This window comes from Typopeltis vanoorti, chromosome 18, assembly GCF_054136105.1.
Source record: "Typopeltis vanoorti isolate ZY-2024b chromosome 18, IOZ_Tvanoo_1.0, whole genome shotgun sequence".
Classification (NCBI taxonomy): Eukaryota; Metazoa; Arthropoda; class Arachnida; order Uropygi; family Thelyphonidae; genus Typopeltis; species Typopeltis vanoorti.
The window spans coordinates 102227166-102241804 of NC_143566.1; the positions used below are offsets into that span (position 1 = coordinate 102227166).

At 35.0% G+C, this 14639-nt stretch overlaps 1 protein-coding gene across 3 annotated transcripts in view; it reads left to right on the forward strand.

Moving 5' to 3' along the window:
• The window catches only part of LOC150096993 (palmitoyltransferase ZDHHC3), a 150982-nt gene that overhangs the window by 114883 nt on the left and 21460 nt on the right, over positions 1-14639 (forward strand). The gene's annotated exons all lie outside the window — the stretch shown is intronic.

Here is a 14639-nt window from a genome sequence, read left to right on the forward strand (position 1 = left end):
ATATCACTTTCCTTCGTAACGTGACCCATATAGATAATGAATAACAGAGGAGATAATGTACATCCTTGTCTGACACCAGATTTAGCATTAAACCAACTTTCTCTACTGCCTTCAATTCTAACTGCTGACTTACAACTCAAATAAAGACCAAGTATTGCTTGATATAATGCCCCATTGACACCATATAACTTTAGCGTATTGAATAACTTCTCTCTTGGCACCTTGTCATATGCCTTTTCCAGATGATTTCTCAACTATTTTAACAGGTAAAGAGAAGATCTGATCCTGACAGCCTCTATTTGACCTGAATCCAGCTTGTTCTTCACCAAGCTTTTCTTCCACAATTCTTTTCAAACATTTCTGAAATATACTTGCATAAATCTTACCAGGAACACTCAGTACAGAAATACCTCTGTAATTCTCACATTCAGTTTTATTTCCCTTTTTATATATGGGTACTATGAGAGTGCTACTCCAATGATCTGGAATTTGTCCCTCTGTCCAGGCCTTCTGAACTATGCAGTGCAGCCACTGTAAGAGTTATCCCCCATACCTGAGTATTTCTGGTCGAATATCATCTGCTGCTTTCCACATTTCAGGTCTTTGATGGCTTTTTCTACTTCAAGCATGGATATGTATTCCTGACTGCATGCTTGTTGAGTGTTTTTTACTGTTGTGCTCTCACTGCTTGTTTCATTTAGCAATTTTTCGAAGTAATTACTCCATATTTCAAGGATATCTTTTTCTCCAGTTTTCATGTTATCTCTAATTCCTTTTACAGTCTCTTTCCTCCATTTCTGAGCTTCTTCAACAACCTCCTGAATATCTTGCCACCTTCTTGATAATTTATTTTTTATATTCTTACCAAAATCTTTACACAGTGTTTTACTATCATACATTTGTCTCTGTATTCTCTTAGAGCACAAACTGACTCACTTGCCAGGAACTTTTGATATGCTTTCTTCTTTTCCTTCACTGCCTCTTTAACTTCCTGAGTCGACCATGGAGTTCTGATTTTTCTATCCTTGCAGACAATCTTACCACATGCTTCTCTGGCTGAATCAATCAGTGTTTTCTTCAGGGCTTGCTACTGTGTTATCTCCAAGATTTGGTTCCTGTTCTCAAACTCTTTCATTTTTTCTTGAATAACATTTGTGTATTTTAGTCTACAGTTCATACCTTTGTTAGATCTTGAATGATGGTTCTATCAAGAATAGAACTGCACCATTCAAGATTTAACAAGAACAACAATAACAAGCAAAAGCACACTTGTACTCTTGGCAAAACAGACATAATATGTGAAAATGCAGATGTTAACTTTGTTTAAGAAGGGAATTAAAATATAAAGGAAGAAATTGAATCCTAAATTAAAATGAAATCGAAGAAGGAATTAAGTATTAAATTGTACTATGTTTAAAGTATTGTCTAAAATAGATGGAAATCTTAAACTTTCAAAAACATCAGTATTAAACTATCATCATCATCATCATCAAATTCCTGCCATGTACCCTCAAGGGGGTGTACAGGATATGACAGTACTACATGAAAAAATTACATCATTACTAACTTCCTATCTACAATTTTCTTCCAAATCAGTCTGTTACTTGTCAAGACTCCAACATTATCAGATCTTATATTTCTACCGTCTAAGGCACTTTGTACCGTATCAATCCACCTATATCTTGGTCTTCCTCTGGGTCGTTTTCCTGCCAACTTGGCAGAGAACACTTGTTTTGCTAATCTTTCCTCTCCCATTCTATTTAAGTGACCATACCACCTGAGATTAGCTCTGCTAACGCATTCCTGGATGCTGACAATGTCAAGTTCTTTCCTAATATCCTCGTTTTTAATATGATATTGCCATTGATGCCATCTGTTCATGCCACTAATCTTTCTCAGGACTCTCATATCTGCGGTCTCTAGTCTTTGGTCAAGTGTTTTACTTCTGACCCAGCTCTCAGATCCATAAGTTAAAACTGGTTTGAACACTGTCTTGTATACAGCTAATTTAGTGTTCCGACTAATTTCTCTCTTATTCCATATGAATTTATTCAATTGACTTCCCACCATACCAGCTTTGCTGATTCGGTTGTCTATTTCTATATTTAATTTACCATCTTCAGTAAAAATCGTGCCTAAGTAGCTGAAATGTTTTACTTGTTACACAGGTTCTCCATTCACAACACAGTTGACATTTTCAATGATTCTGCCTATTTTCATTGTCTTTGTCTTTTTATTGCTGACCTTCATACCATATCTATTACAACAGCTATTCAATTTAGTCAGAGAATCTTGCAGACTTGTAGCAGATTTATTTAGAAGTATAACATCATCCGCATAAAGCAAAGAGCTGACATTAACATTTCCAATTTTGATATCAGGTTTAATACCACTTTCCTTCATAATGTGATCCATATAGATAATGAATAACAGAGGGGATAATGTACATCCTTGTCTCACACCAGATTTAACATTAAACCATCTTCCTGTACTTCCTTCAATTCTAACTGCTGACTTACAACTCAAATAAAGACTAAGTATCGCTTGATATAATGCCCCATTGACACCATATAACTGCAGCGTATTGAATAGCTTCTCTCTTGGCACCTTGTCATATGCCTTTTCCAAATCGAAAAAACTTAAATACAGATCTTTGTTATATTCCCATGCTTTCTCGACTATTTGTCGTAAAGTGAAGATCTGCTCCTGACAGCCACTATTTGGCCTGAATCCAGCTTGTTCTTCACCAAGCTTTTCTTTCACAATTCTTCTCAACCATTTCTCAAGTATACTTGCATAGATCTTGCCAGGAACACTCAGTAGGGAAATACCTCTGTAATTCTCACATTCAGTTTTATTTCCCTTTTTATATATGGGTACTATGAGAGTTCTACTCCAATCATCGGGAATTCGTCCCTCTGTCCAGGCTTTCTGAACTATGCAGTGCAGCCACTGTAAGACTTTTATACCACCATACTTCAGCATTTCTGGTCGAATATCATCTACTCCTGCTGCCTTTCCACATTTCAAGCCTTTGATGCCTTTTTCTACTTCAAGTATGGATATGTATTCCTGACTGCATGCCTGGTCAGTGTTTTTTTATCACTATGCTGTCATCACTGCTTGTTTCATTTAGCTATTACATTGGCATATTAAACTATGCCATGTATAAAATCACATATTATCGTGCGAACGAAAGTTCATAGGTTACGGTTTGACCACCATAGATGACGTAACGAACGATGAGTAGGCATTCGTGGAAGGCGCTCGAAATTTGCATTCCCCGAAGAGAGCAATCCTCATTCAGCGAGGAGTTGACATCGTTCGGTGACAGCAGATAGGAAAGCATCATAGACAATCTTGGAGTATGGAAGAGGGCGCTATGGAAGAGTTTAAAAACGAACTCACATGGCTTGAGACTCTCTCTTTCGGCTCCTTTTACATTCTGGTTTTGGTTCCTGTGGTGTTCCCCGGTTGTGTGTGTCCTTCACGTGGGTTTCTGGCTCGTAGTTCTGAAGCGGGTCAGCATGGCTGATATCTGATAAGTCGTCTGAAGACGGCATAGCGGCAACATGATTCCAGTTGCTGAGTGGCACGAATCGAAGAAGTTTAGCACGAGATGACGGCAGTGTTTCGAGTTTTGGCCATCGGTCTGGTTCTAACCAATGAGAAAGCAGCAAAGGATTCCCTTTGAAGGTAAATTGTGTTAAAAGCCGCAACGCGAAAAGTTCGTAAGCCCAGAAGAAACAAGGGGCTAATTCGGGATGAGCATGTGACTCCACGTGGCGGCAGATCACTGTACAGAGGGACAATCCATAACAAAGAACTGACGGAACAATCGAGAAATCATCTAACAAGGTGGTAACGTACAAATCTTCATTTTATGTATTATCTATTAGTGACAAATGTGTAAAATGGACAGAGATTAGAAAAGAAGATAGTGAGATTTTAGAGACAGTTTCCTGTATTGGACTGGTAGTCTACGTTCATAAAAATGTCTAAACCCGAGTTAATGTGTATGGGCCGTTAGTAGCAGTAATCTAGTTTGATATCGAGAGCCATGTTTGTGATTTAGATGAATCATGAGTGTGTATAAATAACTTGCCTATTTGATTACCACTGCCTTGCTTTACTTGTAATTTAGTATTGATCTTGATTAACTTTGAATATATGTGTTGTTCAAATTGTCAAGTTCTTAGATAAACATGCTTTTCCATGTATATCTGAGTTTGTCTGAGTAAGAGATTGAATTTTACCACTCACGAAAATATCAAACCTATGCTTAGAGGGAAAAGGGGAAATTTAAGATTGTCAAGGCCATGACTGTATACTGAGAACTCTGAAATTTACTTATCTACTTAAACTAGATAAAGTATTACTTGATTTCTGGGAAGGTTTCTCTGGATAAGAATTTCTATCCTAGAGCTCAAAACGGGAAACAGCCCCCAGAAGGTCAGTTTAGAAGTTTTATCTCAGTAGGCACAAAGGAGAACAATAGAGGTGAATTATAGGCGAAAACGACGACGTATCACTATGAACTTTTTTTGTTTCAGTCACCCCTATTATGTCGATCTGGTACTTATCTAATTCCTCATCTAGCTCCATTTCTTTGCCATTCAGGCTTTTTATGCTGATAGTACCGATCTTGAACTCTGGTGATGTTGGTTAGGGTGTGTTTTAAGATTTGTTTCAGTAGCTGACTTTTAGCTGTGGGCCTTGGTTCCCTGGTTATCATTACATGGTCTGCTTATTTGCTTACTGTTCCATCTGTGGAGAGCCAAGTTTGTTTATGGATATTTCTTCTGAAAGTATGTACTACTGCCTGTAAGCCCTCTGGAGGGTGCAAAGTTAATAGCTGTAATCTCATTGTCATTATTAATGTCATGTAGACTATCTGGCTTATTTTACCATTAGTCACCCATTACTAATTTTATGCAGTGTTCAAGTAAACAAACATCCTTATCTTCTGTTAGTTCATTACTATTGATAATTGCAACATCCTATGACCAGAAATATAGTTATAATGGATTTGATCATCTGCTGGTGTGAATGTTTTTACATATGGCAGGATGTTATCATGCACTATAAAACCCACACCATTTTCATTTGTCATTATATCTTCCACTGTAAAGTATTGTTATATTATTTTTCTGTAGGTTTCCATGACCTGTCAGTCTGGTTTCTTGCACAGCTAAGATTTGAATATTGTAATATTCCATTGTGTCAATAATACATTTAAGGAGATTCAGGTTTAAACATAGTTTTTATATTTCATGTTCTAACTTGAAATCTGTTAGTCAGTGCCATTCTGAACAGTCTGCTACATAGTGCCTGCCTGATTTCATGACCTGAGTTTTTTTTACATTAGATAGATAGTCAACAACCCTCAACCTGGACGACCAGAGTGCCATCTACCTTAGACTAAGAGTCTACTGACTAATAGATTTCAATTTTTATGCTTCCCCATGTAAGAATTTCTGATCAAATCATCTTCCCAAGCAGTCTTTTGACCTTCATATTTCTAGAACTTTTTTTTTTTACTTCCAACACTAAAAGTTATCATCCTCTGATATGCATCCTCAAGAGGTGTACAGTCACCATGTGTAGTACTATGATGGTACTAAACAATTCAATTTACAATATCACTAGCTCCTGATTAGATGACAAAATCTTAATTTTGTCATCATCTTACTGAACTGTAAGAAGTTTGACTTGTCTGGGGAAGATATCTGCAAAGAAAGAAAAGGAGAACATCCATCTAAAACTGGTGGATTCAAGAAAATAGTGGTACTTCTAGAAAACAAATAATATTAAAAGTTCTTGCAAGTAAGTCATCATATTCCCTTAGAGAAGATAGAGAATAATGTAAGAAAACTAAGTTGTCTGTAAAAACAGCTAAACAAAAATATGAGAAGACTTCGGAAAGATGTGGAAGATAAATGTTGTGATAGTGGCAAAATATTGATGTCTGGAGTAATTAATTTGAAGAATTATTAAATGAAGTAACATAGAATAGTTCATCTTGGATAGAAGATGTCCAAGATGAATGCAGTCATGTGAGATGCTGCCCAAGCCAATTTTAACTCGGAGATATGAAAATTGGGTTAGAAATAACAGTTAGCTGAAGATTAGAAATCACAGGTATGAGATTTCTGATGGAAATTATGGAGATAAACAGATAGCATCGTTGGTAGGATCATATTAAACATTAAGATATTAGAAAGGAACTGGCATTATTAGCATTCAAGAATGTGTGTGTAGAGTTAATCTAAGTTGGTGTGTTCATTTAAAGAGAATGGAAAGGAAAGATTAGTAAAATGGAGGTTTGATAGCAGGAAAAATGACTTAGAGAAAGACCATAATTTAGCTTAATAATTATTAGCGTTTTAGAAAACTGAATTGTAAGATCTAGCAGTATTGAATAACTGATTACAGATTAATTTGTGAGAAAATGTTGGATCAGGAACTAGTGATATTGTAAATTGAATTGTTTAGTACCAACTACATATGAGGATGCATATCAGATGATGATAGCTTTCAGTGTTGGAAGTAAAAGTTCTGGAAATATGAAGGTGGGGAGGCTGCTTGGGCAGATGACAACCAGAAATTCCCACATAAGGAGGCATAAAAATTTTACTATGGTTATGCTGCTATAATTCAGAATACTTGATCAGGTTGAATTCCAGATTATTAAAGTGGAGCCCTCATATCCATCTATAACAACAAAATGGAATGTGAGAATTTCAGAAGAATTTCCCTATTCCATTTGAATATTTCAAATACTTGTTATGCATGTTTGCTTGAGAAGAGCCTATGTTGATGAAATAGAAAAGTAACATTATGAAAATGACTAACATCCAATGCTCAGGCATTAGATGTTAGTCATTTCTGAATTTTTACAGTATTACAACACCAAAACAATTATAAAAAATAAATAAAAAAATTAAAATTATTAGCTTATATTCGCTAGATTTCAAACTATCTTGTTATATTTGTTATTAAACTACTTGTTATAATACACAAGAGGCAATGAGGATAGGAAGCAGCTCAAATCATAATGGAAAAAAGATCTAAAGTCCTAATTTGTTGTCTTCCGATGTTGTATAAATAAGTTTTAAAAGTTGTTGGGCTGAAGTAAATTTTATAGTGATTGATCTGTTAATAGATCTTTCTGTCTGTGCATAACAGGCCATGTTATAGTCATGGGGTAATTCCTGTGTTTTATATCTTAAAAAATAGGATATGGCTTTGATGTTGCTTTTTTCGACCAGAGGTGAGGCCCATAAAATAATAGTTGATCAAATTATTCTCACTTTGGCATACTGTTTGAAATGTAATGTGGGCTGTCATTTCAGACAAATTATGGAAACTACAGCTGTGTTAGAAATAATTAACCCTCATATAACGCGGATGTTAGGTTCCATAGAAATGCCACGTTATGTAAATCACGTTAGACAAGACTTAGATCACATAGAAAAAGTAGGGTTAGGTTCCGAAAGCGTTTTTTTTTTTTAAATTATATAAATAACAATGACATATCCAACAAAAACAATATTTTTATTTAATTCAGGTAATTCATGTAAGTTAAGAAAACATAAACTATGAGACAAATACGTAGTATAAAATTATAAAAATTACAAATTGTACATAAACTTCATTGCACATAATGCATAAATGTTTTAGACACGATAAAATAAAGCGCATATTTTAATCATCATCACTGTCTTCAGAAATAACATTTTGTAGATATTCTTTAAGTGGCCGGAGGTCGTCACCATTTGAAATCTCTTGGACATCATTTGTATAATTCTCATTGCATTCTTTGGCTGGTTTAGTCATCAAGAAGTCAGTAATAAGACCTTGCTTACCACTAGGCTGCAATTTTTTATTAAGTTCATAATATGGCGCTAAACAAATATCGAATTGTCTTGTGAATTTTCCTGAGCGCTCCATTGAGGGATCATTATCCGTAAAATAACTTTCTTGCCAAGTCTAATCCTTCTGCTAATTTCTTTAAACTGAATTCTTTAATGGATTCATCACAATCAGAATCTTCGGCAGAACTTTCCCCGCCATTTGGTTCGACGCCATCTATTAATTGTACCAGTTCCTCCTCATTTAAATCTGTTTCTCCATCAATTAATTCACCAATTTCGTTTTCAACCATAGCGCAAAAGCCCTCTCCACCAAAAATGTGTACGACGTTTATTATACGACGTAGCTCGGCATGGCATTCACGGAATTACGAAATTTTGTTCCAGAACAGCTTCAGGCCATATTTTTTTCCAGCAAGCATTCAGCATAGAGGGTTGTAATTCCTTAATGGACAGAGAAATAATTTTTACATAATTCAATATTGAAAACTCTTTCCACGCTTGAGGCAGAGTCATGTTTGGATTAGATTCCATTTTTTCCAAAATTAATTGAAATGTTCGTCGAATATAATATGACTTTAATGTTGAAATTATTCCTTGGTCGAGTGGTTAAATAAGTGAAGTAGTATTAGGCAGCAAAAAAGTTATTTTAATATTCGGATGGCTTAAATTTGTTGGGTGGCCTGGTGCATTATCTAAAATTAGTAGAATTTTGAAGTCCATATTCTTTTACTTTGTGTAACTTTCTACATCCCGTACAAAACACTTGAAAAATCAATTTTCAAACATGCTAGCTGTAACCCATGCCTTTTTGTTGGACTGCCAATAAACAGGTAGGATGGACTCGTCGAGTAGTTTCATAGCACGAGGATTTGCGGATCGGTTAATAAACATTGGTTTTGTCATGTAATCACCTGATGCATTACTACAAAACAGTAGAGTAATTCTATCTTTGGAAACTTCGAATCCAGGAAAATTTGAATTTTTTTTGAAATATAGGTGCATTTTGCCATTTTTTTTTTCCAATATAACCCAGATTCATCCGCATTGAACACCTGGTCTGCACTGTAACCATCTTCTTTAATGATTTTTAAAAGTTCTGCTGGGTGTTTCGGGGCAGCTTCAATGTCTGCTGATGCTAATTCTTCCTGGATTTTAAGATTATACAAAGAAAACCGCTTTTTAAAGTTTTCGAACCAACCCTTACTGGCACAAAATCCATGCTGAGAGATTTCTTCTGAAGAATCTTGATAGAGTTCTTTTAAATGTTTATAAACTTTGAGAGCTTTTTGCTTAATAAGGTGTCCATCCAAAGGAATTTTCTTTTAAGTGCAATCTTCTATCCAAATCATTAGAGATTTCTCCATTTTTTCTGTTAGAATATCGCAAACACGAGCAACACGCTTTGCACTTACCGTTGACCCAGCAATAACACTTTCTTGGATTTTTTTTTCATTTTGTTTGATTGTTCGAATTGTTGATTCATTTAAATTCAGAGTCCTTGCAACAACTCCTGGTTTTTCTCCAATTTTCAACCGATCCAAGATTTTAATTTTTTCTTTGAGAGAAATGAATTTCCTCTTCAATCTTGTTTTTTCCCTTTCGTTGCAGTTTTAGTGGCCATTACAATAAAAAATAAACTTTTACATAAAAAAGAGCATTACATATGTACGTAACTCACCAGAAAATAAACTGCTCAGCTTGAGACTAATACACTTATGATTTTAAATGCACTTTCCTGGCAGAAAACGAAGACAATTTTCAACAATAAACACTTTATACAGTAAACCCTAGATGGCAAACCTATGGCACTCATGCCAGAGGTGGCATGTCAACGATTTACAGGTGATATCCATTTATATGCTTATAAATTATTCAAGTTTTTTTTTTGTTGCAATACGTACAAGCTGAATTTTGTTTTACACAAGACAGCAGCTATAAAGACGTGCATATGATTGGTGCGGTATTAACAAAAGATCGCGCGACCCAAAGACAAAAGCAACCGACAAGTGTTGAGTTGAAATGCTAATTCTCTTCAATTGAATTCCATAACATCTGAAACTGTCATAACAACATTCACTATTAGTTTTAACACATTCACAACAGGGTGTCATTTATCGTTCTGATGGAACTTCTCATTACTGACTTGCTCAACTCGCACAAACGTTTCAACTCTTGGTTGAATTTTATGGCTTTTTGGCAGGCGAACTCACACATTCATCATATGGCATGTTTCAATTCTTGGTAGTTTTTTTTAAGTTAGCCTTTGTGATCTATCATAATGTCATTGAGAATTTCAAATGCAATAAAACAAACACTTATTTCATAATTGAAAAATTGGACAATAGTTTTTAGTTAGATACTGTGTTTCGGTGCAACATGTGGTTTTGCTTAAGTCTATACAGCATTGTTTCTGTGAGAGGGGACATGCGATTTATTAGTTAGCGCCATTTTTATTCCATCTGTCTCTAATTGCATTATTTGTTGAGAATGACACAGACTGCAAAAGCCCTCTGTACAGTACCTTATTCAGTGATACAATAAAACTAAATTCGATACTTATAACTACTTGCACGATATGGGAAAACACAAATTTAACGAAGATAAAATTTGATTTTTAAGTCCCAGGGTGAAAAATATGAAAAAATAAATAAATAAAGGTTACTAGAAATTGTAGACCGTGTTATATCGAAACCGCATTGAACAAGGGATGCTACAATTTGTAGACAGCGTTATATCGAAACCGCGTTATACGAGGGTTACCTGTATTTTAATTTCACATTTTTAAAAACACACACAACACTTTGTAAACAAAATCAGACATCACACTGGAAAAAAAAAAAAAAGTGATTTATTAGTCAGTTTTGACGTCTGCCCTCTTCACGAATGTCCTAATCAATGACACAATTCCTGTGTTACAGGACAACTTGCCTCCCAATATCACAGCGCTCTTTGCACATGTACTACATTCTGGAATTGGCATCTCTTATCTGGTCTTTGCTTGAACAGATAAGAGATGCCAATTTCTTATGTGGTCTCTAACTGGTTGTAAGGTCATATTTATTTTGGATTTTTGTTCATTTTTCGGATGTACCCTGTATATATGAAATGGTGATAGGTCATCTCATCAGAGGATGTTATTATAAATAGGTGTCAAATCTCCCTCCAGTTGGTTAGTAACCATGAAGTGATTACCTGGGTGGTTGCCAGCTATGTGAGGAAAGGGTACATGTGGGACTACAAGGCTGGTGGTTATGAAAAGCTCAAGAGCTTGCAGCTGTAAGCATGGAATGAGGAGTTAGATAGAAAGGAGATCAATGCTGCTTTGGTGATATTTAAGAACTATAACAGGTAGAAACAATGTCTAAATGTATTCCAAGGGTCAGAAGGTTAAATAAGGTTGTGTGAAATGGATGAATGAAGAGATTAAGCATGCAATACATAATAAGAAACCATTATGGAGGCAACATAAAATGACTGGTAATAATCATTTCCATGAAGAATACAAAGAACAGGCAAGGAGGGTGACTCAGTTGTAAGAGTAGCAAAAGTACAATATGAGTAGCAATTGGAGAAAATGGTATAAGGACAGCTGCTGTGGAGGATATAGTGGAGATATTTAATGAGCAGTTCATAAAGTTCTTTCATCTTTGTGAATGTGATGTCATGGAGAGTTTGAGAGCAGTGGATGATGGAGAGGAGAGACTGACTATGAGTGAGCAAGAGGGAAATGAGCGAACTTGATGTTAATAAGATTGTGGGACTTGATGATATATCAACATGTATCTTGAAAGGAATGTGCAAGGAAGTTGACATGTGGCTTGATATATTTGTTTAATGAGTTTTACATTTGGTCCAGTTGCAAAGGAGTGGAAGGAAGGCAGGAATGTGCCACTTCGTAAGAGAGGTGACAGAACTCAAGCATCAAATTATATGCCAATTTGTCAGAAACCTATTATACACACAGCAAGCCAGCAAAAAACATCAACAACATACAAACAAAAAAGTTTGTTGCTGGCTTGCTGTGTATATAATGGGTTTTTTTTATTCTCAGTTCTTTCAAAATCAGAAGTTTACAAATTCATCTTTTGGATTTTAACTTTTTTTGTCATTGGTTTTAAAATTCTTGTCTATCTCCTTGTATTTTCTGTGTTTATTGCTATCTTGTGCCCATCATTTTAAATTGCATATTATCTCAGCCTCAACAAGTCTTTAATCAAGTTTTCACCATATTAACCTTCAAGACACATGTATGTTATTAATATCTTCATTTTAAACCTTATTAAATTCAATTGTTAAGCTTAGTCATTAAAAAAAAAAAAAAAAAAAAAAAAAAAAAAAGCTGTTCCATTGCCAACAGTAGCTTAGTTTTTTCTTCCATATTGTTTACATTTTGTTTGTAAGCTCTTTATCACTTTTGAAACTATAAGGCAAATATTGTTTACATACTTTATACATATCCAAAATGTTTTTATTATTCTTTAATTTCTAATACCAAGATAAAGCCTATTAGCCTCTTTCTTCAATAATTATCTTCTACCATTTGTTCCTGAAACCACCATAACTGCTACTTATTGATGATGTTGAAGATAATAGAAAAAGCACATGTAACTCATGAAGGGCACTAAAAGCATTTATTATATATAATATTAATATTTTGCATCTTGTTATAGACAATACAATTTACTTAAACTGAAATGGAATGAAAACACTATAATAACAGGTTGTTTCATCATTGCAGAAGTCATGAATGACACCATTAGAATGCAAAGGAGCAAATATAAGGCGTAAGAACTAATATATTATTATCATCATCACGAACCATGGGCTCACTGCCCGTTGGTGTCCGATGTCTCCTTCACTATCTTCTTCCACCTTTCTTTGTCCAGTGCACAGTGTCGCAGTTTCTGTACATCCATTCCACATCAGTCCTTTATGTTGTCTATCCATTATGGTCTACCTCTTCTGTTTACACTATGCATAATACCAAACATGAATGTCTTTATCTTCCAGTCCTCACTCATTCTGCAGATGTGCCCAAATAATTGCAGCTCCCATTTTATGATCTTCTGCAATAGATTCTCCTTTGGTTGTATCTTCCAATAGAGCTCTTCATTTGTGATTTTCTGTACCCATCCTATTCTTAAAAACTTCCTGTAACAAGTTCTTTCAAATGCCAAAATTCCTTTTCTTGATTCTTTATTTATTCCCCATGTTTCAGATCCATAGTACACCACTAAAGATGCATGTTTCCAGCACTCTTAGTTTTGTTTGCAGGCTGATCACTTTACTTTTCCAGATGTAAAGTGCCTTTACATGGCCTTCAGATTTTTCCTCCCTTTGCAATTCTGATCTTTATTTCTTTTTTACAGTCCAAATAATATGTCATTTTACTTCCCAAATATGTGAACTGTTCTACATTTTCTATATCATTTCCATCCACTTGTATCTTTTGTTTCATGTTCTTCTCACCAAATACCATTGTCTTTGTTTTTTTTTCAAGTTCATAACAAGTCCAAATCTTGTAATATTTTATTATACAAGATTATATTTAAAAAAAACTAGAATTAGTGGTAAAAAAAACTTCCCAAAGCTTTGCTAGCCTGACAGGCCTGAGATTGTAATCTGGTCATGGGCAATTGACCAAACCCTGATTAAGGTTTGGTCGATTGCTCATAATTCCTTTGAAACATCTTTCTAATTCAGTTTCAGGAAATTTGTGTGTAGAAGTTTAGTGTTTTCAGTGTGTTCCAAAATATCCTGTATTAGTGAAATTTCGAGAAATCATCTATGAGTGGAGTACGTTACAGATTCTATACAACAATATTAGTACCATGGGTAGGATAAGGGTTAATTAACATAGGAACTCTAGAGATCAAATATGGAGCATTTCATTCCACTTCAGTTCTCAAATAAGCAGAGTGGTGATGGTGGCAATCTCACACTCAATAGAAATTATCTATCTGGAGATACAAACATCATCCATACTGCAGTGTGATTCTAATCCACAGCCTTTGAATTGGAAAGAGGCATTATTCACTTACAGCCAACCAGGCTTGCATATTATGTGTACATGTAGATCTTAGCTACTCTGTATTGACTATTCTATATTGAAATTTTGTTACTCCTTGTTCTTAAAATGTAATTATTTTATGATATTCCTGCTATGGCAATGCCTCATGCTGGAATAAATAGCATCGTATATTTCATTTGAGGTCTCACAGTCTGCTTTGGATATATTTGACATTTTTTACTTTAAATGCAAATTTGTATTAATTCTGTAATGGTGATGTCAGGTATTGATTTGCACTATCCACTAAATGTAGCATAACTACCCAGCCAACTGGGTAGTTATGCAACAACTAGTAGGCTCATTCATAGTTGGTGCATTCACTCTCTGACTAACAGGTTGTAGGTTCGAGGATATTTGTGATTATCTTCAGGTGATAGAAGAATTTCATCACCTGGTGTGTGACCACCACTCTGCTTATTGGAGATTTTATTTTTAATTTAATTTTCCTAACTAAATACTGAAAACCATACTACATACTGTTGGTCCCATGTATAGGACCAGAAAAGACCTAAGCCCAATAATCTGTGCTATCCAACTGCACACTGGGGATTCAAGAAGTTTTTCTCTGGTAGGTCTGGTGTGTTCTGCAAGGCATGCAAAGAGTGTACTTTGAAATTAGCCCAAGAGAGCAAAGCTTAGTAAGTCCATATAATTTTGTGACACGACCTTTAAAGAATACAGTTGCTTTAAAA